A 26,623-nucleotide genomic window follows, 5' to 3' on the forward strand; every position below is an offset into this window, starting at 1 on the left:
TCAGCGTGCGTCACTGCCTCATACATAGTCCTTTTTTTGTTTTATTGCAGCTTATTTTCCCTGATTTTTTTCTCCTATTAGTGTGCTTCCATCTGTATCCATCTACATTGGTTGGTTGCAAACACTATATAGGAGTAGATATAGGAGCCTTTTTTCTGGCTTGTGCCCTGCAGCCACAGCCAGATTAGTATTAGCCTATTTTTTGGAGCCTCATCTATTGCATTGTAGGTTACCTTCCTGCATTGTAATAGCTCCAAAAAGTTTGTGATACTATCGCTTTCATATCTTTGGTCACATCATTTTTGTTTTTTTGAAAAAAAAACACGTAAAGTTCACCAAACACTCCATTTGACAGTTGTGTAGGCCACATTAGCTCATATTAAAGTGTAGTCCACACACTTTATAAAATTAGTGTTTCTTATACCTGTTAGCAGCTGTTCAGGAATAAGCACACTAAGCCCCCCCTTTGTACTTTTCTGCCTATCTTTATCAGTCTACCAAGATGAAGAAAGCAGGGAGTAAGGCACTTGGTCGTGGGAGTGGAGTTTCAGCAGGGAGAGGACGTGGGGATTCTGTGCCTGCTGCGGGCACCAGTGACACAGCATCCCCCAGTTTTACCAGGCAACAGTCCTTTATGCGCAGCTTTGTAGGACCTCGCCGTACCCCACTGCTGCGGGACGAACAAATTGAAGCCGTTGTTGAAGCCGTTGTCGGATGGATGGCAGCTAACGCATCGACTTCAATTACTTCCACATCCTCTCAGAGCCAGACCACTGAAGAACAACCATTTGTCTCTTCACCACCTGCCAAATTGCCCAAGCAGTCAGAGACCTCTGGACAGGAGCCATCTCTACTTCTGTTCTCTGAATCTCTTGGCTTGGAAACAGGGGGCCAGCCAAGCAGCATTCTAGAATGTGAAGAAGAGGGAGTATGCAGTGATGCGCAACTGCTTTGTCCCTCTGAATCCGATGAGGCGGGTGGGCCAGTGCCTATGGTCAGCACACCTCAGTACACATCAGATGATGAGACTCAGGTGCCACTTTCTGGTGCATACTGTGCTGGCGAGACTACCCAGGAGAAGCAGGTGTTTGAAGAGGATTGTAGATGATGAGGTGCTTGACCCATCATGGAGTGAGGAACAGGAAGGTGGTGGGAGCAGCTCTGAGGAAGAGATTCCCCGAACGGCCAAAACAGGAGGGAGAGGGAGGGGGCGGACTTGGTTGCCTGTAGCTTCCACTTCGGCACCCGTTAGGAGCATTCCTCTTCCAAAACCTCAAAATGGGCGCTCCCAGGACTTGCAGTGCGTGGTCCTTTTTTGACACAGTCGCAGATGACATTTGCTTTGTCAAGTGCAAGCTGTGTAATCACAAAGTCAAAAGAGGGAAAAGTGTCAGCAACCGCAATACCACAAATATGTGGAAACATGTGCGGACCAAGCACATGGTGGAGTTACAAAGACACACTGAAGACGTAGGCCAACCTACAGCACCACCTATCACCTCTTCAGTTCATGTTGTAGCCTCTTCCTCCAGCTCACACACAGCTGGTTCGGCTTCCTCACAGGATCGCCATGGAAGAACCTCTGGCACTGTTGTCCAGAGACCCAGTGACATTCCACCCACAGTTCCACATTCCCTGTCACCCTCACACTCCCAGGCCACTCTACAGCCATCGGTAGCACAGGCATGGGAGAAAAGGCGGCCATACTCGGCAAACCATCCCTGAGCACAGGCTCTGAATGCTGGCATTGCAAAACTACTGGCCCTTGAAATGCTCTCATTCAGGCTGGTGGAGACTGACACCTTCCGTAACTTCATGGCATTGGCAGCTCCACAATACATCGTGTCCAGCCGCTTTTATTTCAGCAGGCAAGCCGTCCCTGCCCTGCAAAAGCGTGTGGAGGGAAAAATTAAACATGTGCTGCTAAACGCCGTCAGTAGCAAGGTCCACCTGACCACCGATGCGTGGACCAGTAACCATGGACAGGGATGATACTTTTCCCTCACTGCCCATTGGGTTAATGTTGTGGAGCTGGGTACAGATCTTGAGAGTGGCGCTGTACGTGTTCTGCCAACTCCAAGGATTGCAGGAATCCAGTCTGTACACATTGACTCCTCCTCATACTCAAGTTCCTCAGAATCAGTGCTGCAGGAGCCAACACGGTCTACCTCCACATGGACCCGTGAACGCTAACCCGATATGAGCACAGCCGTGGCCAAACGTCAACAGGCCGTACTGAAATTAATTTCTTTGGGGAATCGAAGCCACACAGCGCAGAAGCTCTGGAATGCCATCAAGCAGGAGAGCGACGTGTGGTTTGTGCCAGCGAATCTCCAGCCAGGCTTGGTAGTGTGTGACAATGGCCAAAATCTGGTGGCAGCTCTGGGCCTAGGCAACCTCACTCACATCCCATGTCTGGCACATGTGCTCAACTTGGTCGTGCAGAGCTTTCTGAGGGACTATCTGGATCTTGGTGCACTGTTGCACAAGGTCCGCATAGAGTGCGCTCACTTGCGGCGTTCCAGCATGGCAAGATCGCGCATTGCAGCTCTGCAGCGCCGATTCCGCCTTCCGGAACATCGCATCATATGTGACCTACCCACCAGGTGGAATTCAACGTTACATATGTTGGAGAGGTTGTGTGAGCAGCAGGCAGCAGTAATGGAGTACCAGCTGCATCAGGCGCAAACAAGTCGCACTGTGCACCGGTCACACTTCAGCCCCACTGAATGGGCCTCTATGAAGGACATCTGCCACGTTTTGCGTGCCTTCGATGATTCCACGCAGATGGCGAGTGCAGATGATGCACTAGTCAGCATGACTGTCCCCCTTATCTGCCTGCTTCAAAAAACACTGCAAGCACTAAGGGAGGAGGTTTTGGATGAGGTGGAGGATGAGGATTCACAAATGCCATCTGCTTCTGGACAGTCTGCTCAATGTGGTTCCTCACAAAGGCCTATGCAGGGGACACTTTGTGAGGAGGATGAGGAGGAGTCAATGGAGGAGGAAGACATCTCTCCAGAGGAGGTACACAATGCTCTAGTAGTCAGTATGTACAGCGAGGGTGGGGTGATGCAGAGCAGGCAGAGATGATGCCTCAAACAGGGGACAGCGTTTCTTGGGCAGTTGGGAGTCTGCAGCACATGGTTGATTTCATGCTGCAGTGCCTGAGAAACGACCGCCGCATCGCCCACATTCTCAACACGGCTGATTATTGGGTGTACACCCTCCTAGATCCTCACTACTGGGACAACTTACAAAGCCTCATAACACAGTTGAACCGGGAGCGTAAAATGCAGGAGTGCCATGACACACTGGTGCATTCCATCATGTTCGCCATTCCAACTGAGAGCAGTGCTGCTAGTGCTTTACAAAGCAGCTCTGTGCGTCGAGGCAGTGGAGGAAGCTCTGCACAAAGAGGGAGCAGAGGCAGCGCCTCAGCACAAGGCAAGACCACTATGGCCCAAATGTGGCAAAGTTTTGTGTGCCCGCCACAAAATGTCTACACCATCAAAGACGGCTCCAGTCAGCAGGAGGCAAAGTTTCCATCAGATGGTGACAGACTACATGTCTTGCCCTATCAGTGTACTCCAAGACGGCTCTTCCCCCTTCAAGTTTTGAGTCTCTAAGCTGGATACATGGCCAGAGCTTAGCCAGTATGCATTGGAGGTGCTAGCTTGCCCTGCTGCTAGTGTATTATCGGAACACGTCCTTAGTGCCGCAGGTGGTGTACTAACAGACCGTCGCACGTGACTATCCTCCGATAACGTTGACCGGCTTACTTTTCTGAAAACGAACAAGGCCTGGATCTCGCCGGAATTTGCCAGTCCTCTTCCAGAATAAATAATTGGTTGGCAACAGTATCCAGGTCTCCTGTTGTGTTCATGTTTCTACCACCTGAACTGTAATCCCTGGGCTCCAACACGACCAGTTGCTAACGCCAGCTGCTCCCCTGTTGTGTGTCTGGCTATATCTCCTGCTCCCTCCACATTCAAACTACATCAGATATTAAACTTGCTCAAAGTAGGCATCAGCCTACACCATGATTGATCCTGGGCTCCAACACAGCCAGTTGTTGCTCAGAAGTGCCATCTGCACAGAGAAAAACACTAGCTCCTGTGTTAGTGGGGTTCAGTAATGCCAGCTGCTCCCCTACTGTGTGTCCGGCAATATCTCCTGCTCCCTCTACATTCAAACTACATCAGATATTAAACTTGCTCCAAGTAGGCCTCAGCCTACACCATGATTGATCCTGCCCTCCAACACCGCCAGTTGTTGCTCAGAAGTGCTGTCTGCACAGAAAAAAACATTAGCTCCTGTGTTAGTTGGGTTCAGTAACGCCAGCTGCTCCCCTGCTGTGTGTCTGACAATGGCACATGCTCCCTCCACATTCAAACTACATCAGATATTAAACTTGCTCCAAGTAGGCCTCAGCCTGCTCCATGATTGACCCTGGGCTCCAACACTGCCAGATGCTGCTCGGAAGTGCCATCTGCACAGAGAAAAACACTAGCTTCTGTGTTAGTGGGGTTCAGTAAGGCCAGCTGCTCCCCTGCTGTGTGTACTGCAATGTCTCCTGCTCCCTCCACATTCAAGCTACATCAGATATTAAACTTGCTCCAATTAGGCCTCAGCCTACGCCTTGATTGACCCTGGGCTCCAACACCATCAGTTGTTGCTCAGAAGTGCCGTCTGCACAGAGAAAAACACTAGCTCCTGTGTTAGTGGGGTTCAGTAACACCAGCTGCTCCCCTGCTGTGTGTCCAGCAATATCTCCTGCTCCCTCCACATTCAAACTACATCAGATATAAAACTTGCTCCAATTAGGCCTCAGCCTAAACCCTGATTAAACCTGGGCTCCAACACCGCCAGTTGTTGCTCAGAAGTGCCGTCTGCACAGAGAAAAACACATGCTCCAGTGTTAGTGGGGTTCAGTAACGCCAGCTGCTCCCCTGCTGTGTGTCCGGCAAATTCTCCTGTTGCCTCCACATTCAAACTACATCAGATATAAAACTTGCTCCAATTAGGCCTCTGGCTCCACTCTGTCTCTAGTATTTACCCTGGCCTCCACCACCGCCAGTTGCTGCTCAGAAGTGCCGTCTGCACAATCAACTCTTGTTCCTGTGTTACTGGGGTTCAGTAACGTCAGCTGATCCCCTGATGTGTGTCCGGCAATGTCTCCTGCTCTGTCCACATTCCCACTACTAGTAGTGCGGGATCTAGCAACAAAGGCTGGTACCGTAGTGCCAATAGGACAAGCACCCCCTGTAGGACTGTGGGTTTCGGTAACTGCGACCGGCTCGCGGCCTTGCAACTTTGTTTTTCATGGGTACCTTCTGCTACCCATCCGGGTTCCAGTACCGTCAGCTGGTTCTCGGCAGTGCCTTTGGCCTAGGTGCCTCCTTCTCGGTATCTGAGTTCCAGCAACATCTGCTGGTCCTTGGTAGTGCTTTCTAGCACAGGTACCTCCTGCTTAGTAACCGGGTTCCAGCACCATCAGCTGGTCCTCTGTAGTGCCATTGGCTCTTGTTCCTTCTGCTGCCCCTCCGGGTTCCAGCACCATCAGCTGGTTCTCAGCAGTGTCTTTGGCACGGGCACTCCCTTCTGCCCAGCCTGGTTCCAGCACGCCTGCTGTTTACGGGTAGTGTCAATGTCACTTTGCCACCAATACGTTGTCCTGTCGTGTTGCGGTCGGGTTAGCCGAGTCTATGGTGCCTACAGTTTATGGGCTTCCTATGTGGGCTGCGGGATCTGGCAACAAAGGCTGGTTCTGTAATGCCAATAGGACAAGCACCCCCTGTATGACTGTGGGTTTCGGTAACTGCGGCCGGCTCGCGGCCTTGCAACTTTGTTTTTCATGGGTACCTTCTGCTACCCATCCGGGTTCCAGTACCGTTAGCTGGTTCTCGGCAGTGCCTTTGGCTTAGGTGCCTCCTTCTCAGTATCTGAGTTCCAGCAACGTCTGCTGGTCGTTGGTAGTGCTTTCTAGCACAGGTACCTCCTGCTTAGTAACCAGGTTCCAGCACCATCAGCTGGTCCTCATTAGTGCCATTGGCTCTTGTTCCTTCTGCTGCCCCTCCGGGTTCCAGCACCGTCAGCTGGTCCTCGGTAGTTTCATTGGCTCTTGCAGCTTCTGCTACCCATCCGGGTTCCAGCACTGTCAGCTGGTTCTCGGCAGTGCCTTTGGCTTAGATGCCTCCTTCTCGGTATCCGAGTTCCAGCAACGTCTGCTGGTCCTTGGTAGTGCTTTCTAGCACAGGTACCTCCTGCTTAGTAACTGGGTTCCAGTACCATCAGCTGGTCCTCGGTAGTGCCATTGGCTCTTGTTCCTTCTGCTACCCATCTGGGTTTCAGTACCGTCAGCTGGTTCTTGGCAGTTCCTCAGCCTTCTTGTACCTTCTGCTACATTTCAAATTTCAAACTTTTGGAAATGGTTTTTGGTTATCACTCTGGATCTCCCTGATGACGACCCTGAAGACCACCCCGAAGAAGACGACGACAACGAAAACGATGACCCTGAAGACGACGACCCGGAAGACCACCCCGAAGAAGACCAAAAAGATGACCCTGAAGAAGATGACCAAGAGGACAAAGAACATGAAGACAACCACCAAGATACAGAACAACAAGAGACAGAAGACCAAGAAGCAGAAGAACAAAAAGCAGAGGAACAAAAAGCAGAAGAACATTAAGCAGAAGACTAAAAATCAGAGCAAAAGATATTATCTAAATTATAAGCAGAAGAAGACTAAGCAGTGTATGGGGGTGAGTCTGTTCCTCCTCGTGGTGCCCCTGGAAAATGCCTGCTGCTGCAGGCCAAACTGAATGCAGACAAATCATGTTGTAAATCTTTTGTGACAGGCAGAATGGCTGGTATAATCTTCAAACTTTTCTAGATAACAACTACAGGAATGCCTGTCACAAATAAGAATATGATGAAGAAGAAGAATAGGAAGAAGATGAAGAAGAAGAATAGGAAGAAGAATAATAGTTGAATAAGAAGAATATGAAGAATGTAAAAAAAAGAATAGGAAGAAGGTGAAGAAGAAGAAGATGAATAAGGTGAAGAATAAGTTGATGAAAAAGATACTACTGCTGCGGAGGATCATGAAGAAGAAAGTGTGGGAGAAGTAAAAAAGAAGGTGAAGAGCAAAGAAGTAGTGAAACATACATATCTGACAAAATATAAAAACGGTTAACATAGTCAATATCTTTGTAACTCCGAACGTCTTAAAAAAAAAAAAATGAATTCCTGCTATTCCATTTGATTGGGCTAAACCTCTATGCCTTTAATGTCTCCTCCACCTCCCCCAATACATTCTACATTATTATTAGTTGTTTTTCTTCATGTAGAATTAACCTACAAGGAAAGAAAGGGTTTATTTTAATTCCGATATTTCTGTCCCATTGACTTGCATTGGTTTCCGGTATCGGAATCGGCGATATCCTATACTTTTTGGGTATCAGTCCGATCCAATCCAATCCGATATTTCATGATATCGGATGGTATCGCTCAACACTAATGTCAAGTACATCAGATAGACTATTTCACAGACATATGTCTTCAGACGGTGTCTTCAATGAGAAGGTAAGTTAACCAAAATCAACTTGTGGTTGAAATGTGTAGTTTTTACTGAAAAAAATCCCAAATTTATGTTCATTTTAAACCCTGAACCTTGAAATGAATCAAGAGGCAAACAAGCTATGTCAGATATACTAATCAGCATCAAATTTCTTAACATCAATCTCAAAAAGAATTATTTGAGGATCCACCACTCATTGGTAATACTTCAAAAGAGGATGCAATAAGGAGTGCCCTATAGTACTTGAACACCCAAAAGTAGTTGCTGTTCATTTATAAAAACAAAATTGGTTAATTCATCAGATTTGACAATTAATTTAGTCATGGTTATAGACTGATTATTGCTTGAAACTAAACTAAAATAGGCAAGGCTAGACAAGATAGGCATCAAAACTTCAGTTCGTTGTTTTGACCATGACTAGAGATGAGCGAACTTGTTCGAAAAACTTTTGCCAATCTCAAATTTGGTACAATTATAGCTCATTCGGTTTCATGTTCGGATTCCCAAGCATCTTCCCTCAAAGTCGGCAAAATTAGGGCATGGTTCGGTAAATGATACTGTTTCCACTAATGATTTTGTTAGGACTTTGACTAGGGTAGAGGTGCTCATGAGTGGGTGGATAAGGTGTGGGGAGAAGTCAGAGGAGCAGCAGACTGTGTATTTTTAATTAGCTTAATGTGTGGACATTCTGGCAGCCAATCAGGGCGCAGAAACCATCCACAATGTACAGACACAAGGGCTTTTGTCATTGGCTGCCAAGGTCAAATGTCCATCTTCATATAAAAAGGGAACATGTTGTTTTTGCATCACTTTGTCAGAGTAACAGCGCAGAGAGGCTGCTCCTGCTGCCGCAAATTGTCAGATAGATAGGCAGTTTATTGTCAGCTATTTCACCTAGATAGGATCCTGTGTGAAATTGACCTTCCAGTGGAGCACCCCCAGGGCTGTGGGGTTTACTCGGTACCGGGTCGGTGTCTTAAAGGGATGTGTCGCGATGGCAGTGACCCGGTCCGTGGCCCTGAGTGTCCATGTAAAATAAGAGGATTGATGCTGAATAGAGTTTATGTGTACATAAGTTCCTGATGCCACCTGTGGTATCTGGTCAGAGGTGACCAGCGCTGTAGTGCAGATCCTCAGTGACAGATGGTGTGATGCAGCAGAGGTGGAATAGCTCTCCACAGGCAGAGCTGTAGTCCCTGGGCAGTTGTAGTAGATGTTAAGGTAAATGGTGTAGTGTTCAGGCAAAGGATGTAGCAGTGCTGAAAGGTTGATGCAGGAAGAAGGCAGAGTCACAGCTGAATGCAGTTCCAAAGCTTTACTCATGTTTCTGGCATACACAGATGCTCGCTTCAGTGCCATGTCCTCCAGGTGAGGGGCTCAGCCAACTCCCAGGCAGATGGAGCACACCCTTCCAGCACTCCCTTCCATATGTGCCTTTACTGGACAACACTTTCAGGGGACAGTCAGATGAGTTTATAAATCAGGACACCACCAGCAATGTTGAAGACACGTTCTGAGAGAACACTGGCTGCCAGGCATGACAAAACCTCCAAGGCATGACAGGCAAGCTCAGGCCACTCTTCCATTTTTGAAGATCAAAATGAAAAAAAGGTCCAAATCCCCCCTAAAGGTATCGAAATTGAGCTCAAGATAATCCTGCTCCATCCCCTCCAGTCGTTCATGACGTGACAGACTTGTACTCTGTTCTGCTGGTGCATGGACTGGTTTGTATGAAACGACTCACAGAAATTGCTTCTGCCATTTGCACTGTTGCTGCTGCAAATGTTTTTTCATGGATCACTCTACTTTCTCTGAGTTGGAAGTCTATAACTGCGATGCACGCTGTATGCCTCACTGCTGTCTTGCGGAAAACCACTCTTAAGGTTGTCTACAAGAGTATTTTGATACTCCAGTATGTGCGTGTCCTTTTCCAGGGGAAAGTATCTGGCAAAATGTACTCTTGTACCATGGATCTAATAGAGCGGCAACCCAGTAGTCAGCACTATTACTAATTCTAATAATACGGAAATCATGTTGATGATAGTGCAGCAAGATGGCGCTCTTGTGTCGGGTACTTACATGAGGTAAATGTCCAAGGTGCTTTCTATGTCCCCTGCCACAAACCACGGACAACAGAGAGGGATCTTTATCCCCTTCATCTCCTGACTGTTGCGTGTCTATAAACTCTTTCTCCTCGTCCTCGTTCATTTGTTCCTTGGCTTCTGCACTTTCATTAACACCCTGCCATGGCATCTGCTTGTGCGATGGCAGTCCATAACTTAGAGATATTGTTATCCCTTCCGCATCCTCATCTGCTTCCTACTCTTCCTCTGGGACTTCCACCTCCTCCCACAGACTATTCAAAGTGTGTTCCATTATGTACATGACCGGAATAGTGATGCTCATCACAACATAGTCAACACTATCCATCTTAGTAGCCATTTCAAAACTGTGCAGAAGGTTGCAGAAGTCGTCCATCTGTGCCCACTCCGCAAGCAAGATTTGCACCACGTCCATACTGCGTTGGCCCAGTCTATGCAAAAGGACAGACTGCACCAGTGCACATCACTGCTGTCACAGTCACCACAACATGTGCAGAGTTGAATTCCAAGGTGATGGCACAACGCATATTAACCGGTTAACAGGTAGCCCGAAAGACCTCTGTAGCAATGAAAGTTGATGACCCACAGGGTGCGAATGGCAGAAGTGAGCACACATCGACTGTGTGCAATAGCACATCCAGGCTGGGATAGTGGTGGGGAAATTGCTGTACCACCAGGCTGAGGACATGAGCCATGTAAGGCATTCATGTGAGGTTGCCCTGGCATAGGGTCACCACCGCTATTGCACATGGCCTTTGTTGCCTTCAGGTTGAGTGGAGACAGCCATTGTTCAAACTATTTTTAACACTGCCTGATTGCAGTGAGCCATGGCTGCACAGTACGGAGGTGGGAGGATTCCCTCTGCACTGATGGAACGCGTGTCTCATTAAGGGAGAGATTGGGAGCGCAGGTGGAGGCCCTAGAGAAGGTGGAGGAGGCAGTAGCAGTGGAGAAAGTGTTAGATACAGAGGTTTGTCCCACAAGCCTTGGGGATTCCAAGACCTGGTGTCTAGTGGTTTACTTCTCCATCCCCTAGTGTGTAGTGGTTTAGGTCTCCAACCCTAGGTGTTTTGTAGTTTAGTTCTCCAAACCCTGTTGTCTAGTAGTTTAGTTCTTACTCTTCTGGTTTGTAGTGGCTTAGTTATCCATCACTAGTAGTTTAGTTCTCCAACCTCTGTTGTCTAGCAGTTTATTTCTCCATACATTGGTGTCTAGTGGTTTAGTTCACCATCCCTTGGTGTCTAGTGGTTTTTGTTATCCAAGCGTAGGTGTTTAGAAGTTTAGTTCTCCATCCCCAAGCTCACAGAAAGTTTTGGGGATTCCACGATTTGTGGAGCAGTCCCTTCCCACAGCCACCAGTCACCCATGTCCAGACATGGAGATGTAATGCCACTGATCATGCTTTCTCTTCCACGTGTCAGTGGTGAAGTGCACCCTGGCAGACATAATTTTTTCTCAAGGAACGGGTGATGTTGTCTGCAAAATACTGGTGTAGCACAGGCACATCTTTCTTTGAGAAGTAATGGCGACTGGGCAACTGGTACTTGGGGACTGTGACAGCCATCAGCTTTTGGAAAGCGTCTGTATGCACTTGGTGGAAAGGCAGCATTTCCATGGCCAACAGATTGGAGATGGTGATGGTGTAGGAGAAAACAATTTTTTACCATGACCACAACTGTGAGACCAAGGGCTGGCTGCCGTGCTGAAGAAGGGTGGAGCAGGGTGAGTACGACAAACTTCTGGACTGTAAAGGATTTTCAGGCAGAGATGTTATGGTGGATTGAGAATGATGTGAGGTGCTCTGTGTCTGAGATCATTAAAAAAGAGCAGGCATGTCCACTTTCATAACAGCTGATGGGCACTCACTCACCCCAACTATAGGGGGTAAACAAGGGGATGTTCTGTGGCTGGAGACCTGTGTGAGAACATTTGCCAAGGTGACGAAGGAGGACCAAGCAGCAGATACAATTGATGGGGTGGCCAGTGGTTGGCAATGCCTGCTAGTCCACATTTTAGAGCAGTGAGATTACCAGACTAACACATGTTGATTGCACATGTGCCGATTCATGTTTGTAGTAGTCTAAATGTTGAAATTCTTGCCTTTACTCAGTCTTTTTTACAAAGTTGGCAGATAACATGAGTTGGGTCATCCTTTTTGGTCTCAAAAAAGGCCCAAGCTAGGCAACCCTTGCTGCCCATGTGAACTCGTCTTCCTCCTTCTCCACATCCTCTTCTAAGCTACTTATCTGCATGCCTCTGGGTTCACACCAAGTGGGATCTACAACTTCACTCTGTTCTCCCACTCCTCACCCTAAGTGTCACCCTCCTCATCTTCCTGCCCTAACAGCAAAGTACAGGCCACGTATGCCTCAGTTATCTGAGTCTCATCACAATCACACCCACCTTTGGGGGTTAATCTTAATGTCTGGTGACGAGGGTCTGGATTCTGCTTGGACCCTAATTCTTCTGGCTCCAGATCCAACTGAAAAACATTTTGGGCATCAGTTCAGATTCTTCCCTCCTCTTCAGTTTGTGAATCTTTGGAGCAGACCTCTGATGTCCATGGAATGTATGAACAGCTCTGCAGAGTTGAGTTGCCCATTTGTGGTTCTCCATCGTCCCTTGGGAGGTTGGAGGGTAATGGTAATTTGGGTGCCTCGTCTGAGGATTGTACTGTATGTGATGTTATGGTGGAGGGAGAGGACGAGAGGCCACTTGATGTAGCGCTTGCTATCCACTCGAATACATGCTCTTTCTGGCCCTCATCTTCAAGGCATAGATGAAGGTGTCCCACAAGCTCACTGCCTCAGGGTATTCCAGGACTATTATTTCTCTCTCAAAACACATATCCATGCCCTTTCCACTTCCTGCCAACTACAACTCAAAAAATCTTTCCTTGATCCATATATTCCTTAATCAAGAATCTGCAAAACCATAGTCCATGCACTCATCATCTCCCGCCTCGACTACTACAACATTCTGTTTTGTGCCCTCCCTTCTAACAGGATTGCACCCCTTCAATCTATCCTAAACTCTGCTGCCTGATTAATCCACCTATCCCCCATTATTCCCTGGCCTCTCCTCTCTGTCAATACCATCACTGACTCCGCAATATCCAGAGACTCCAGTTCAAAACCCTAACCATGGCATACAAAGTCATCCACAACCTGTTTCTGCCATACATCTGTGACCTAGTCTCCCGGTACTTACATGCATTCAACCTCCGATCCTCATAAAATCTTCTTTACTCCCCTCTTATCTCCTTTCCCACAATCACATACTAGATTTTCCTGTGCCTCCCCTATACTCTGTAACTCTCTACTCCAACATATCACACTCTTGCCTACCATGGAAACCTTCAGAAGGAACCTGAAGAACCACCTCTTCCAACAAGCCTACAACCTACAGTAACCATCACACACACACACCACACCGTTGCACAAGCAGCTCTACCCTCAACAATTGTATCCCTTGTAGACTGTGAGCCCTCACGGTCAGGGTCCTCTCTCCTTCTGTACCAGTTAGTGACTTGTGTTATTTAAAGGGCTATACATAATAAAAACAAGTACATTATTAAATTATTATTAATAAATATTAATAATGGTAATAATAATTTAAGATTATTGTACTTGTTTTTATTAGGCACACCCCTTTTCACATGTAAAGCGCCATGGAATAATTGGCTCTATAACAAAAAATAATAATAATGCTGCTGTGCAGCTGTCAAAGAAATGGAGTCGAGTAACCCATCGAGTCACAGAAGTTGTCAAAATGTTGCGCAATTATACTATTTCTGCTCTGGGGAAATTGGTGCCACTTTTGTGGTGTGTGAAAATAATCTTTTGGAAATGTGTAGACTCCAAGCTGGGTCTTCATGGTGGGTTGCCTGTAGTGGAAGGAGTGTCAAAGCCCCATTATGTTATTTCTGCCATGGGGAAATTTAGGCCACTTTAGTGGTATGTGGCAATAATTTTTTGAAATGTAGGTCTCCTTTATATGTGTTGCCTGTAGCAGTAGGGCTCCCAAACTGGCAGGTGTGAACTTACTTTCAGTCAATTACCTGTTACTGTCCTTACATTTTTCTAACACTAGTGTACAAAGCTGATGTTTGTAGAACCTGAGTGTAGCTGAGCAGAAAAGCAGTTTGAATTGTTGTATTAGGTATCAGGGCTCCCAGCAAAGTAGGCCTACACCAATCCCTCACCCACCTCATCTTAATTTAAACTTAAATTCAGAGCTCTAAATGCTGGCCCAGACTCTGATACCTCATGCATGGCCCATGGCTGACTGCTGCTGTGCCATTATAAAATTTCTACTGTGAGTCAATTGATGCCACTTTGCCTGGGGTCTGCTCCTAATTTTTGGAAATGTTTGGACTCCGAGTTGGGTCTCCTTCATGTGTGCTGCCTGAATTTAGAAGGCCTCTCAAAGCACTAGATCTACACCTGTCACTCATCCACCCGTTACCGATCAGTGTTTCAGATGGAAATGCTGGTTCAAGCCCTGTCCCATGCATCCATGCTGTGCAATTATATTATTTGTACTCTGTATCAATTTATGCCACTTTTCCTGGTGTCTGCCCCTAATTTCAGCTGTTTTGGCAGCTTTTTGTCCCCCCAAAAGGTACTGTCTATGTGTTTGGTTTTAACAATTGGGTTCGGGTATGTTCGGCAAACCGTTCAGCAAACATCGGGAAGTTCGCCGAATCTTAAAAGGTCCCCTCATCTCTGAGCTTGATTAGGAAATTAGAATATTGTGTCATCTAAGATTATTTCTCTTGCCTCTACAACTCGACTTTCCTCTGAAATAATTACTGAAAATGACACAAAAAAAAATTATCTTTTTTTAATTCTTATGCAAAAGTCTAAACAATACCTGGAATAAAATTTCAAAAAGTAATGAAAGAAAGCCTGTAAGTCAATAATAGTAACATAAAGTAATATTTATAGCTAACAAGCCCTGGTAATATTCACATTCGTGTAAAGGCATTCACAATATAGATTATATTCAAATACTTTAAAGTGTGTGTGGTCTTTAACATCTTTGCAGCTGTTGGTCCTCAATCTCTTTAACTAGGGAATTCCTTTTTTCTTGAACTACCAGTGCTGTAGCTCAGTTACCATAGAAACCTGCGTTTTGACTGATATGAACATTCTTCCCAGCAATTACGATAGTTGATGAGTACTGTAATTACCATCGCTTCCTAAGTTGAACTTAAAATAGAACAGACAAGTTTCAGTGTTGGAATACAAAATTTGTTCCGAATAATCCATTAATCTCAAAATTATTTTATTCGCTGTAATCTTAGATAACAATTATATATGCTCACAGGTTTTTTGGCCCACTCATCACAAGGAAACTGCTCCAACTGTCTCAAATTTGAAGACTGCCTACGCTAGGCTGCTTGTTTCAACTATTTCCATAGGATATAGATCAGGGCTCATAGATGCCCACTTCAGAATAGTCAAATGCTTTGCCCTTAGTCATTCTTGGATGGTTTTAACTGTGTTTCAGTTCATTATCCTTTTTCTTAAACTGGACTTTACATTCATACAGTTCCTCACGGCTGGGTGTCTATATTATTAGCCAGGTCTCAGTCCTTTTCAGCTTGTCATGCTGTAATTGTCTTCGGTAAGGAAGCGGGGCCTCAAACTGTCCATGGAACTAAGATCCTAACTATCTTTTTCCCAGGGGTACACTCGAGCCTTTGACTTTAGTATGCTCCCGTTAATGTCCTAAGCTGTCCCCTTCCCTAGATAGTATATAAACACGTAAGACAAACAAGGAAAACAAAAAGCAACTTACATATAAAAACATTCACCAAGGATAGGGAGTTATATAGGAAAGGATAGGTAGGTACTAACCAAATGGGAATAGGATTAAAGAGGAAGGCAAACACCCAAAACGGCACGCAACAATCTCCAGTAGCAACACAATCTCCAATACAGCACAGTGTCTCCAAGGAGCAAGGAAGCAATGCTTTCCCTGGCAAAACAGAGAGGGTCTGGCCAGGTTTTATTCGAAGAGTTAAAGACCAGATCATAAGCAACTAAAATGGAGCTGCATATCTCTGACCAGCATAGAAAGGGTTGCTAACTTCTTCAGCCCCAAGGAAACTTAATTAATTTAATATGGGATCTAAACACACAGGCTAAATAGAAGATCAGCGATTCACAATATGCAGTGATCTTCTACCTGCAAATCTCCCAGGTTGATGTGACACATGACCAGAGGTTTTTTTTCGGTTTTGCATTTTTGTTTTTTGCCACCCTTCTTCTCAGAGCCATAACTTTTTTATTTTTCCGTCAATGTGGCCGTGTGAGGGCTTGTTTTTTGTAGGACAAGTTGTACTTTTGAATGACACCATTGGTTTTACCATGTCGTGTACTAGAAAGCGGGAAAAATTTCCAAGTTCTGTGAAATTGCAAAAAAGTGCAATCCTACACTTGTTTTTTTTTGGCTTTTTTACTAGGTTCCAAAACTGACATGCCATTATGATTCTCCAGGTCATTCCAAGTTCATAGACACCAAACAACATGTCTAGGTTCTTTTTTTATCTAAGTGTTGAAAAAAAATTCCAAACTCTGTTAAATAAAAATTGCGCCATTTTTGGATACCCGTAGCGTCTCCATTTTTGTGATCTCGGATTTGGTGAGGGCTTATTTGTTGCGTACCGAGCTGATGTTTTTAATTATACCATTTTGATGCAAATACAATCTTTTAATCGCCCTTTATTGCATTTTCATGCAATGTTGCGGTAACCAAAAAAACATAATTCTGGTGTTTTGACTTTTTTCTCGCTATGCCGTTTAGCAATCAGGTTAATCCTATTTTTTATTGATAGATCTGGCGATTCTGAATGCAGCGATACCAAACATGTGTATGGTTGATTTTTTTTTATTGCTTTATTTTGAATGGGGTGAAAGGGGGGTGATTTGAACTTTTATATTTTTTTTATTTTTAAACACATTTTTTACTTTTGGCATGCTTCAATAGTCTCTATGGGAGACTAGAAGCTGCCACAACCCGATCGGCTCTGCTACATAGAGGCGATGATCAGATCGCTTTTATATACAGTGGGGGAAATGAGTATTTGGTCCGATGCTGATTTTGTAAGTTTGCCCACTGACAAAGACATGAACAGTCTATAATATTAAAGGTAGGTTAATTTTTACATAGATGACCCTGCTTGTAATTTTTGGCAGGATTTATGATTGTAAAAGTAGCACAACTACACTTTCTTAATATGTGAATGAGGTACTACAGTTGGTGCCTTAAAGGGTGTATGGATGACCCTGCATGTAATTTTTGTCAGGCTTTGTACCGTGTGCAGAGCTTTTATGAGTGTAGAAGTACCTCAACTACACTTTGTTCACAATATTGGAATGAGGGACTACAGTTGGTGCCTTCAAGGGTCTAAGGATGATCCTCCTTAGAATTTTTTATGATCTTTATCTTTGAGTGTCGGAGTACATCAAATAGACTTTCCAAATATTTTTGTTCAAAATTATTTCTGGATTCAATTAATCATCCATAGAGTATTATGTGCTTTGTGTAAAATTATGGTGGTTAAAAAATGTTTAAAACCACTTGGCCTGGTACAATTCACAAAATATTTTTTTTCCAAAAATTGACTGTTGTCATACATATTGTATAACTTGCTTTGTGTGAATTTTTTGAAGTGGTGGGATGGCTTTTTCATTTTTTTTAATCAAAAAACATGTTAACTACGTACCCTATATTATTTTCATGGACTATTGTTGTTTATTTATTTAATGCAGGGTATTCAATCATTATGTTTCTGTCTTTGTTTTTTTCTGTTCAATGGCCAGTGTGAATGTGCGCTAACATACTGCATGCACACCAGTTTATGTTCCAGTTCATAGCCTTAGTTTTTTTTCAGTCTGTTTGCACCATGTGCATATAAAGGTGTGGCCTGACTTTTCTTTGAGCTGGACATTATATTGATGTGTTTCCCCATGGTTGTATGTCTACTAGCTGGGCCCAATCATTTTCAGTCCTTAACCACATGCATGTCACTTGAAAAATAGTAAGGTTTTAATATTAGAGTTAGGACTGTGTCATTTATGGTCACCGTTAAGTGGTGGGATAGCTTTTGCATTTTTTGTTTTAATCAACAAACATGTTAACTGAGTACCCTCTATTATTTTCATGCACTGTTGCTGTTTAATTATTTACTGCAGGGTATTCAATCATTATGTTTCTGTCTTTGTTTTTTCAGCTGAGTGGTCAGTGTAGACATGCGCTTACATGCTGCATGCACACTAATTTATATGTCAGTTCATATCCTTAGGTTCTTTTGTGTGAATTTTTGTTGGTTTGAAATAATAAGAAAATTTGGCCTACTACAGGTCTACAAATTTGGGTAAAAAAATTACTATTGTCATACATACTCTAGAACTTGGTTTGTGTAAAATTTTGTTGGTTTGAAATAAAAACAAAAATTGGCATGCTACAGGTTTACAAATTTGGTTGTTCAAAAAGTTACTATTGTCATATATACTGAAGAACCTCCTTTGTGTGAAAATTAGTTGGTTTGAAATTAAAACAAAAATTAGCTTGCTACAGGTGTAAAAATTTGGTCCCTCGGTACTCGGTCCCCAGCCACCACTATTTCTCCTGACTCCACCTTGTACCAGCACATGTACAGGAACATCACTCATGCCCTTACTAACGTGGTTACTGGAATTGTCCACTTAAAGACCGACACATGGACAAGCGCTTGTGGCCAAGGATGCTACTTTTCCCTGATGGCACACCACGTGAACATTATGGGGGTCGGGGCTGAGTCCCACCCTGGTAAGGTACATGTGCTACCGACACCAAGGATTGCTGCTCTTACTTGTTTCAGGGTTTCCTCCACCTCCTACACCAGTTTCTGAACCCCCTCCTGCTCCTCCTCATCCTTCATCTCTAAGGTGCTATCTTAGAGCACTTTGTCCACATCAGAGAGAAGCTGGAAGCACTGCAACACTGCCTCAGCGACATGGCAACAGGCTCTGCTGAAGCTAATTTGTTTAGGAGACAAACTGTACACCGCGGCAGAGTTATTGAAGAGGATACCAGACCAGACAGCTCTCACCATTGAACCTACAACCAGACATGGTGGTGTGTGATAATGGCGTAACTTGATGGCTACTGAGAAGCTTGACAAGCTCAGACACGTATCATGCATGCCCACTTGGTAGTTCAGTGGTTTCTGAAAACCTACCCTGATATGCTAGTGCTTTTGGTCAAGGTATGCCGCATCAGTACCAATTTCCACAAGTCAGCTGCAGCCGCTCTGGCAGTGCTGCAGTATTGCATGCTTGTGCCAGCTCACTTACTGGTGTGTGTCGGGACCACATGCTGGAACTTCACACTGCACATGCTGGCAAGGCTTTGTGAGCAGCATTGCCAGTTGTGGATTACCAGCTCCAACACACCACTCGGTATTCTGGTCAGTCTCCACACGTAACAACGGAAGAGTGGGCATGGATTTCTGACATTTGTGCAGTTTTCCAAGACTTTGAGGACGCCACAAAGATTATGAATGGCAATGATGTCATCATCAGCATAATGATCCCGCTTCTGTGCCTATCTTAAACAGTTGCTGCTGACAATTGAACATGGAGGAAGACTTGAGACAGGGATATACTACCCAATATAGCCTCATTTTATCTGCTCAGCACAGATTGGATAACAATGAGGAGGAGGAACAGGAGCTGGTTTCTAGCACAACAGAGGCTACCACCCACACAACCTTCATACCGTCTCACCTAATAGGAGGGGAATCAGGAGGAAGAGGAGGAGGAAGAGGAGATCAAGAGTAGACATCATGATGGATACAGGGAAATGTTGGCTGTAGTGACCTTGGTACATTTGGCAGATGTTATGTACCACTGCCTTTTCTATGACCCTTGCGTTACATTCATCTTGGCTAAAAAGTGTACTGGTTGCTCACATTGCTAGACCCACACTACAAGGAGAACCTTGCATTTCTCCTTCCTCTTCCTAAGGCAGAGAGGTCTACTAAAATGGTTTTATACCTAAAAGTCATTGTGGAAAATATGTTGAAAAAATTCCCAAGGAGGGAGATACACATCAGGTTCAGCAGAGGCAGGGAGGGGTACACTGTCAAAGGCCTGAGACAATTTCATAACATCCTTCTAGTGCCCAGGCAAGGGTATTTTTGAACAGGAGGGAAAAGTTTTTAAAATGGTCAAGCAATACCTGACCGACAAAACTAGCATACTCCCTAATTCCTCTGGGTCTCAAAGCTGGACACCTGGTATAAGGTGTCCTTCTTTGCCTTTGAGGTGTTGTGCTGCCCTGCTGCTAGTGTCTTTTTTCCTGTATTTGCATTTTGTTCAAAGCATTTCTGTGTATAGTAGTACACCAACTACACTTTCAAAATATTTTAATGGTGTCTGCAAGTTGTTGCCTTCAAGGGTCTATTAATGACTTTATTACCCTCCTTATCATTTTTTCCTGACTTTGCACTTTGCGCAAACCCTTGTTCTGGGTTGTATGGAATGAAGGACTACCACTACATGACAATTTGATGTGTTGTGAACACTTGTGACCTGACTTCTGAGTTTGGGCTCCCTCTGGTGGTTGCTGCGGGTAATGGAGCTGGTCGGGTTGACAGAAGTCAATCACCTGAAGAGGATGATTGGAGGTCAGGTGTTACAGACTGGGAAGATTTATGTCAGCAAGCTTCCCTCAGTTGTTGCTGGTGATTTAGTTTTCTTCCTGTGCATTTTGAAGTCTGCTTGCCCCCTGCTTGGTCCTGCATTGTTCAGATAAGTTATTTCTTTGCTGGAATCTTTTTGCATTTGATCCAGTTTTTGCCTTTCTCTGCTTTCTGCTTTGCTGTGTGCGTTCAGCATTGTTCCCTGCTGGACCAGTGCGGGACCCCGTTCCATATGCCACAGCTTATGTCAGTCTGTTCAGTATTGCTAGTCCCTTGTTATATCAGTATCTTTTATTTTGCTTCCAGTTCACACCAGAATTCTGATCTAGTGGGGGAGAGGTCGTATGGCCTCAGTATTTTTGCATATCAGACGTGTTGGATTTTTCTTAGGGTTTTTTACGTGATTGCAGACAGTATCTTTCCTGTCCTGTTCTATCTAGACAGTTTAGGCCCCATCATTTGCTTACTCTATTTTCTGCCTGTGTTTGTGCCTCATCTTGTCTCACCGGCAATATATGTTTGGGGGCTATATATTCCTATGGGGTACTACTCTGGGGGAATTTAGCTTTCCCCTTTCTTGCTTTAGGCTTAGTTAACTCTTTGGCTGTGCCGAGGCATCTAGGGCATCATAGGTACGTCCCACATCTAATTCTAGTTGTGTTGTTAGTTTTAGGGGTCTGCAATCTGCTTAGTTACCAACCTTTCTGGTTTTCTGATTGCCTAGCTTATTCCCCAGCTATCCTCCTCGGTGACCTAATGATAACATTGATGTGTATGAGGGGCCCTCCTTTATGTCTATTAAAAGGTGTATCTGAGTCCCTCTTCCATCTAATTTTTGGTAGTTCTTGCTTCCTTAATAAATTACACTGAAATTTCCATTTTTTTTATAAAAAAATTAACAAAAATGTTGTAAAAAAAAATTCAATTTTGGTTTACTTAAATTATTATTTTTTTAAAATCCTTTTTAAATTTTGCCTTATATATAAGTCCTTATACAGAAAAGAATGTTTCTTAACGTTTATTTTTCCCTTAAACTCCAATTTCTCATCAATGTGGAATGTTTTATTGTCAGTCCTTAAAGTGAAGTAAATGTGTGACACCATTGTTATCAGCAGTGATCTGGGAGTCAAATGCTTACAGGGATCTTCCACATGCTGGTCTCCTTCCATTCAACATATTTTTCCATCCATTTCAATGTTTTCACTGCACCCCAGATCTACTTTTAGGTTCTGCAGGACAAATGCTTGGAATTCCCATTAACTCCCATTATACTCATTACTCAAAACGAGCACCTAGGAATTGCTCTGTTTGAGTAACGAGCATCCGAGCATTTTAGTGCTCGCTCATTCCTAGTTTCCATTCGTTTTATTCATCTCCTGAATTTGTCATTATTTTTCCTCGTGTGATCATGTCCAGGTAGATTGAATACAGTGAAATACACCTTAAACTTCTGAATTATATGTGCAACTGTAGTAACAGGAACATCAAGCTGTTTGGAGATGGTGCTATAGCCTTTACCTTTAACACATTTGGTTTATAATTTGCTTTCTAATCTCCTGAGACAACTTTCTCCCTAACTTTTTTGTTCCTTGTTCAGTTTACTACACGCCATGAAATCAAACAGCACAGTGACTAATTTCCACCCTCAACATAGGCCAGATGACTGATTACTAACTTGTCGATACTGTGATATTAATTGCATGACACACCATAGTTTCACATGTCCCTATGGTCAAATTATTTTTAATCTTTTCTAGGGGGTACCACAATTTTTGTCCAGACCATTTTGATTAGTTTTTTTCGTTCTGTTGAATCACAATTCAAAAGCAAAGACTGAATTTCATTATGCGATATTCAGTAAATTTAAATTGAAAATTGCTTTTGTCAGTTTCAGGTTATTTCAGTCACCATTATGGGTTATTCTTACTTTAACAGAAGGATACCAACAATTTTGTCCACATCTGTACATAGTAGATAGATATGTTTACGTATGCTAATATTGGTAGATACTATAATAGGACATTAGAAATCTAATATATAAAGCTCAGGTGTGTGTATGTATGTATGTACTGTATGTGTGTACGTCCGGGATTGGCATCCGCACCGTCGGAGCTACAGCCACAAAATTTGGCACAGTCACACGTCTGGACCCCGAGAGTGTCCTAGGCTATGTTGTGAGGCGAAATTTGAACCCTGCGAGTTCCAATTCACCAAGCAATTTTGCCCCGATCTACATAATGGGGAAAAACTGTGTGTATCAAGCCCCGCCCCTCATTATGATGGCATAATGGTTGCCATGGCGACGCTGATGTCATCATAGGTTGCAAGCCCCGCCGCTCATTATGATGTCATAATGGTTGACTATGGGATGGAGGATGTGTGATGGGTATATGGGCACTGGACTATGGGATGGAGGATATGTATGACTGGTATATGGGCACTGGACTATGGGATGGAGGATATGTATGACTGGTATATGGGCACTCGACTATGGGATGGCGGATATGTATGATGGGTATATGGGCACGGGACTATGGGATGGAGGATATGTATGATGGGTATATGGGCATGGGACTATGAGATGAAGGATGTGTGATGGGTATATGGGCACTCGACTATGGGATGGCGAATATGTATGATGGGTATATGGGCATGGGACTATGGGATGGAGGATGTGTGATGGGTATATGGGCACTTGACTATGGGATGGAGGATATGTATGGTGGGTATATGGGCACGGGCCTATGGGATCGTGGATATGTATGATGGGTATATGGGCACGGGCCTATGGGATGGAAGATGTGTGATGGGTATATGGGCATGGGACTATGGGATGGAGGATATGTATGATGGGTAAATGGGCACGGGCCTATGGGATCGTGGATATGTATGATGGGTATATGGGCACGGGACTATGGCATGGAGGATAATTATAATTTGCTATAACTAACCACAGTTAGTTACTATGCCCAGGCAGCGCCGGGCTCTTCAGCTAGTATAGAATATAATCCAACTGTTTTATGACTTCTGAACTAAAAAGCTGCAGTGCAAATTCTGAAAGCACCGCCTGTAAAGGAAATAATAGGGATTCTCAACCAATGACTTGTGAGCCACATGTGGGTGAAAGTAGTTTTCTCTGCCGAGTGCTACCCCAAACTGTATAAGTGTCCATGGGGAGTATTACTTGTTGGGAAAGGCTCTCAGGGACAGTATTACTTTTTAAGGAAAACTCAGGGCAAGATATTACTTGAGTGGCACTCTTGGCATTACATCTTTATAAGCACAACTAAGATCATTACTACTTTTTAAAAGGGTTCTTAGGGGATTATTACTTTATAAGAACATTATTACGTTTAAAAGGGGTAGTCAGGGCATTACAACTCTATGAGGGGGTACTTGGACTATTACTGTATATGGGGGCACTTGTGGCATTGTCACTTTATACAGAGTCACTGAGAGCAAAAGTCAGGGATGGCTTGGGCTATTACTTTGTAAGGGATTTCTTGGGGCATTATTAATTTCTAAGGCAGTTTCTATGGCATTACTACTTTATAAGGTGGCACTCGGAAATTTTAACATTCAAAATAGTCATGCAAAGTGCTTTCACAATTTCTTCACATAGAATGTGGCCCATGACCATCTTTCTGAACTGATCATGGCTCCCAAGAGTTAGAGATCCCTGGTCTACAAACAGAAGAATTTAGTTAAGTCTTATATTTTATACAGACGAATGTGCAGGAAAGCTGGGACATAACATGAAAAAGCTAGGGTTCAGGGATCCATTGGGTTACCAACAGGTGGCCCACCATTTTACTGGACAGGTGTCACTATTTTTTCTTGGATTTTGGCCAGATTTGTAATTCTTCAAGGCAGAAGTGAACAGAGCCTTGGTGTGGGAGATGTTTATATTAAGTGTTACATAGGTTTATTTTGAGCATAATGTCATTAAGTAGAGAGACTAGAACAGAACATTTAAACAGTCTGCTATAAAACAGTGAGGACATTCTGTTCAATGTCTCAGTGTCATTTTTCATGCTCTGTGCCAGTTTTACCTATAGAAAGTTTCATATTGTTTGCATTCGCCAAACGTTTTACAGTGTGGTATTGTGACATGAAATAACCTCTGGATTGAGAAATCATAGTGTACCCTTGGCTAGCTTCCTATTATTATGAACTTCAAAAGCACACCATTTAATGTTTACTTTAATATCACGTTAACAAATAGGAAAGATGAGCACTTCCCTGTTAATAAGTTTCCACATCTTGAAATAAACTGTGAAGTTTATTATAGACTCCGCTATCAGGGTTCTGCTTAATAACATCAGGAAGTAACAGTTGAGAAAATGTGACATTTTTATTTACCAACAGGGAAAATATAAATTTATGCTTTTAGTGGGACATAGTTATCTTTGTCAGGTACAGTATGAGTTTAACCCATTAGTTACAGTCAATTTTGACCTAAATGACTCAAACCATTTTTTCATTTGATATGTCATTTTAGGTGGTAATGGCTGCTTTTTTCTGTGACACATTGTACTTTATTTTAAAAGTAAAGGTAAGTTGATATGTTTTGAGTTATGAAACTATCTGAATTTTGATGAAAAATTAGCAATTTTCAAACATTCAATGCTTATATTCTTAAACCATACAATTATACTACAAAAAAAAGTTAAATCAGTTCCCATATGTTTCTTTATATTAGCATCATTTTTAGGGTCCTTTTATTACATTTTTACACAGTTTATCCTCAATATAGCAATATTTTACTTATGGTGCACTATTTGATTTTTTTTTTTGCGTACATTTGGCTGGAAAAGATTGAAGATGCCATGTCACATTTTCAAAGTTCCCGAGGTGCTAAAATAGCAGAAACTTCTAACAAGTTTGGAAAATAAACCACTCAAAGAATTGAACTAGGTGTGTATAGAGCAATTTCAACTCACATGTCCTTCACAGAACTTTCTTATATTTAGATGAGAAAATGAAAAAAAAAAATGTTTTCCACTAATATATTGTTTCAGCCTTACATTTGTAAGTTTCACCAGGGATAAGAGGAGAAAATAGGACCCATAGTTTGTTACACAATTTCTCCTGAAAGCACTGATACCCATATGTGGTCAAAAGTTAATGTTTGGGCACATGGCAGTGCTTGAACTGTAAAGAGCATCATTTCATTTTTGGAGAGCAAATTTGGCTGGAACAGATTATGAATGCCATGTTGCATTTGCAGAATCTCTGAGGGGCCAGAACAGCAGAAATCTCCCATAAATTATGCAATTTTGGAAATTAGTCCTCCCTAGGAATTCTTCAAGGGGTCTGTTGAGCATTTTAAGCTCACAGGTGCTTTGTGTAACTTCACAACACTTGAATGTGAAAAAGAAAATTACATTATTTCCACTAAAATATTATTTTGTCCCTAAATGTTAAATTTTCACTAGAGGTAAAAGGAGAAAATGGATGATATAATTTGTTTTGGAATTTCTCTTGCTCTCCTTGATACCCTATTTCATCAAAAACAAATGTTTGGCCACATAACAGAGCTTTATTTGATTTTTAGGTCCAAAATTTGACTATAACAGATTGTGAAAATTAAGTAGTGTTTGTGAGTCCCAGAGGTATCAAAACAGCAGAAACTTTGCATAAATGACTGAATTTAAAAAAATAAAGCCCTAAGGAGATTCAACTATGAGCATTTTGAACAACCCACAGGGGCCTCACAGAACCTTATAACATTTACATCTGAAAAATAAAAAATAATTTTTGCAGTAAAATGTTGATTTAGCCTTAAATGTTTAATTTTCACAAGGGGTAATAGAAGAAAATGAAGCCCATAATTTCTCCGAAATGCATAAATACCTTATATGAGGTCAAAAACTCATATTTAGGTACATGGAAGTCACAGAGTGCTATTTGATTTTTGGAAAGCAAATTTGGACACTATGTTGCATTTGCAGAACTCCTAACACGTCTATAAAAAAAGCAGAATTCCTTACAAATAGCCTGTTATAAATGTGTTCATACTCACACCAGGGAAACACCACATCTACATCCAAAAAAATATCACCTTGGATGTGGCTCCCTAAAAAGTAGTTGAGGGGTTTCTCGTACCTCCTGAGGAACCAGAACAGAGGCTGCAAAACACTACCAACCAGGTAAAAGGAAAGTGTGAGGAGAGATACAAGAACCCAAGGTGAGAATCTAAGACACATTCAAATAAGGTAAAGGTGTGAAGGTAAAGGAGT

This window comes from Dendrobates tinctorius, unplaced genomic scaffold (assembly GCF_039654945.1).
Source record: "Dendrobates tinctorius isolate UK_male_01 unplaced genomic scaffold, ASM3965494v1 ptg000035l, whole genome shotgun sequence".
NCBI lineage: Eukaryota > Metazoa > Chordata > Amphibia > Anura > Dendrobatidae > Dendrobates > Dendrobates tinctorius.